Source organism: Eleginops maclovinus, chromosome 23 (assembly GCF_036324505.1).
Source record: "Eleginops maclovinus isolate JMC-PN-2008 ecotype Puerto Natales chromosome 23, JC_Emac_rtc_rv5, whole genome shotgun sequence".
NCBI classification, from domain to species: Eukaryota; Metazoa; Chordata; class Actinopteri; order Perciformes; family Eleginopidae; genus Eleginops; species Eleginops maclovinus.
This window is the reverse complement of record NC_086371.1, coordinates 23,888,767-23,892,908: the sequence shown is the minus strand read 5'-3', so window position 1 is coordinate 23,892,908 and position 4,142 is coordinate 23,888,767.

The window sequence follows — 4,142 nt, the reverse complement described above, 5'->3', positions numbered from 1 at the left end:
ATATATATAAATTACATAATGTTTTTAAATTATATATTTGATATATTTTATTTATTTATTATGGTATCACTTTTGTAGCCTGTGGATTTATATATATATACCCACTTTTCTTGAATTTAATTAGGATGATTATTTCACTATTACATCCACACTGACAATAGGCCGAAGTATTTTACTGCTCTGCGATGTGAATGAGCCCTCTGAGATGAGTCATTCAGAAATAAAAGCATTACACATTTTTTTTGTTTGTTTATTTGTGTGTTTGTTGATAATGAGCAAGGTCATGTTTTATATCATTGCTTTACTACATCAGCACTGAGAAGAAGCTGCTGGTTGAACACTTAAAGGATCCATACTCCCACAATGCTCCTGGCTTCTTTTGCAACACTCGCTGCTGAAAGGCAGAAACGTTCCAGTGTCAGATGTTGCTTTCCTCTGCAGAGGTGAGAAGAGCGTGCCACAGCCCTGACATGGAAAGTGTTGGGGTGAACCTTGAGAGAAAATCCTCAACACACACACACACACACACACACACACACACACACACACACACACACACACACACACACACACACACACACACACACACACACACACACACACACACACACTGTGCTGCACTGAGGGTAAAGAGGAGAGAGGAGCAACATGGAAAAAGTGTTTTTACACTTAGTGGAGGGGTATATTGTATGATAGATTTTGGCGTTGGTGTTGAATGGACTTTCTAAGTGTGTAAGACTCTTTATCGATCATCATGCAGAAAACTGTGTGAAAAGAAAGCAATACATTCCACTCTGAAACACTTTGCACTGCTCTCTCTCTTCATCTTTACAATCCTCCAAGCAGCCCTGTGCTGCCTTACAGACTTCCCACACTGAGCCGAGAGGTTTAAGAACAGCCAATACATTTATTAAACTTAATATAAACTCATGCAAGTGTATTTGCATCTATTTTTGCCCTATGTCCTATTCGTATGCATTTATTAATAATATAATACATTGTAGAAAATAAAGGGGGACAAATTTTTCTTCAGGATCTGAGCTTTGTTGTCAGAGACCCAGCATTATAAAATGTAGCTGCATGTTTTCTATCGATCATATATTTCTTTCAGAGTGCTGTATTTGAATTTCATACTCTAATAATGGTATAATACTCTCTTCTCTCACGACACAGAAGAAACAGTAGCGCACACACACACACACACACACACACACACACACACACACACACACACACACACACACACACACACACACACACACACACACACACACACACACACACACACACACACACAGGATGCAAACAATGTGACTCCAGGTCATAAATATTGCATTTATGTGTCAGTTAGACTTATTTACCGGCACCTGGTGGACAGACAGACCGAAGATTTTTATGCAATTACTTGATGTTCAAATTTGATCATACGTTACTGAAACTGGTGACATTTTATTTTACTGTTTCATAATAAATGTTTAATATGTTTTCCTTGGTACATATGACAAGTAATATAAAAAGGTACTGAAAATAAAAGTTCCATTTGATTCAAAGCAAATCTTAATTTATCCATAACTAAAGTTTGGCTGTATTTCAAATATTCAACTGATCTTCTGTGCACTGAGTATGAATACTAAACACTGTCTTTATTTTCCTATCAACCCCAGGCAACATCTTGGGTGTTGTTCGAATATGATAATGGACGTGTATAGTGAAGTATTTCCTGTTATAAACTGACCTTACCTGATGTATAGCTGAGGAATGAAAATATAACCGGTCAATCAGCTTTTAATGATAACTGGCTCCACGATAAATACTGTACTGTACGTACTGTATGTAAATGCGCTTTGTTGTTCTGGCCTCAGAAATGACATCAGTGTTTATTAAAGTAAAACAGAATAGAGCGGCTGAAAAACAGAGAGGGACACAGCTGGCATCTGTCGCACGGATAAAACAAACGATGAATTCAGAAACATCCACCTCCAGTGAGACAAGAGCAGAACACTCACAGGCCTCAGCAGAACCTACGCATCCATTATCATATGATAGTACCTGATGGCCCTTTTAGACCATTGAATTTAGTGTTTCACTTGCTGCTGACTGCTCGTGTTGTTTTATGATTTGAAATGTATGTTCAGAGAACACCAAGAACTTGGTTTTAGTTGGACAGTACTTTTAAAGTGTCAGTGAAACATTAAAGTCTATTTTTCAGCTCATAGTGTCCTATAGTGAACCATGAAATGTAAAGGACCACAACGTTTGATGTTAGAAATGTATAGTGTGGGTCACCAGAACATAGAAACCGCCAGATGCTAACTTGCATATGTTGGGCAACAATTAGCATAAGTTGCGTTAATTAGCATGAGTTAGCATTATAGCCATTAATAGATTAAAAATGGCTTGGCCAATTTGGCCAATTCTGGAGTAGTTTTGTGGGTTATTGAGGATGCTGGAACAATAATGTTCATCTTGTGCTCAGTGTATTCAATGTTTGCCACACTAGCCCACCAAGAGTATAGATAAAGTCTCTGGTTAAAACTGCCATTTGTAATCCTGAAAATGTCTGAAATGGACTCAGCATCCCCAATACCACTCAAAAAAATTCCAAATCGGCCAAGCCATTTTAAAACTATTTTCTAAAGGCCATAAAGCTATTCATTTTAATTAACACAACTTATACTAATTGTGCAAATTGGCCAACATATGTGAGTGAGCATCCAGCAGTTTCTATGTGCTGGGGACCCAAACCATACATTTTTAACATTAAACTTTGGGGTTCACTAAGCTGGCAACTAGACTGTTAACACATCTCCTGGTGTTAAAATAGATCGTTAGTACACATAACACAAAATTCTCCTCACCTTTATCATTCTGTAATTTATCTTCCAACCTGACTTGGTCTAGCATCAAATTTAAATCAGCCCACCTACATTTGTAACTGTTTAATATATGTTTCCTGGATACTTTTTTTCACATGCTATGACATGTTCTGTAAGTTCTAAGTGAACGTTCTGTTTCAGATGTCTTCACAAATATCTCATGACTATATGAGGAGCAGATGCTGTATGATATCGAACGGTATGTTATGTTAGCATTCAAAAATGTCATCATTCTGACTTTACAATGTTTTTTTAGGGGTGTCTGATGGGATTTAGCACTATTTATCATTTGAATCAGATATATAGCAGTCTTCATAACTCAGTAAGACTTCTGACTCAATACTTGCCCTTTAAATGACATTTCTTTCATTTATTTATGAGTTGCACTGAAAATATCTTAAACAAACAATACAAAGAAATAAAAAACATTTTAAGGCCACGGCTAAAAATGAGTTAGTCTTTAGAGTTGCAATTTGAATGTGTCCAAGGAGATGCAAACATCATATTTCTCTGCTATGTTTAATACACACAGATAGACACACACTCTCTCTGCACAGCAGTGCTTTGGAGGAGCAGACAAAAGGAAGAAATCACTCTCATTGGCATCTAATTCTCCTTCTGGAGTTTAACACAGATGAGTATATCTTTCATCTGAACAAAGGCCGCTCGCAGTCTGCAGCCTCCTGGCAGCCAGCGTCCCTGACTCTAAAAGCCCCTGCAACCAGAGAACTTTGAACCTTCTCTTTCTTTTTGAGATGCTATGAAAACAATTATCCGGAAGAATTCTAGGCAAATGGTCAGTCTCTAAGTGGTAAATAAAGGGGATGGACTCTGAGAAATAGAGGACAGTTCTGAGGGATTTTAAGGGAATAAGAAAGAAGGAGATGACAAAGAAAAGGGAGGGAAAGTTGTCAAAATGTCAGAGGATCCAATAATATTTGTCACTAGAAGCTGCTTGTGCAGACTGGGCATCTGGAACCTAATCAGAGATGACTAATGACTGACAGGACATTATAAATGCTGAGTCATAGGTCAGCAGACTGTCAGAACAGGAACATTGGACCCTACTGCTCATCTTTTCAGATATGACTCCTTAATTTAATTCTGTGATCTTTGCTTTAGTTTTTCTCCTTCCTTTATGAAAAACATTGATTCTAGTGCAAGTATTATTAAATTAATAGTTCAACATTGTTTCTGTCTTCCTGAGCATATCTTTTTCATAGTACAGAGCTGAGTACGTGGTTAGCCTAGCATAGTGAACGGGAG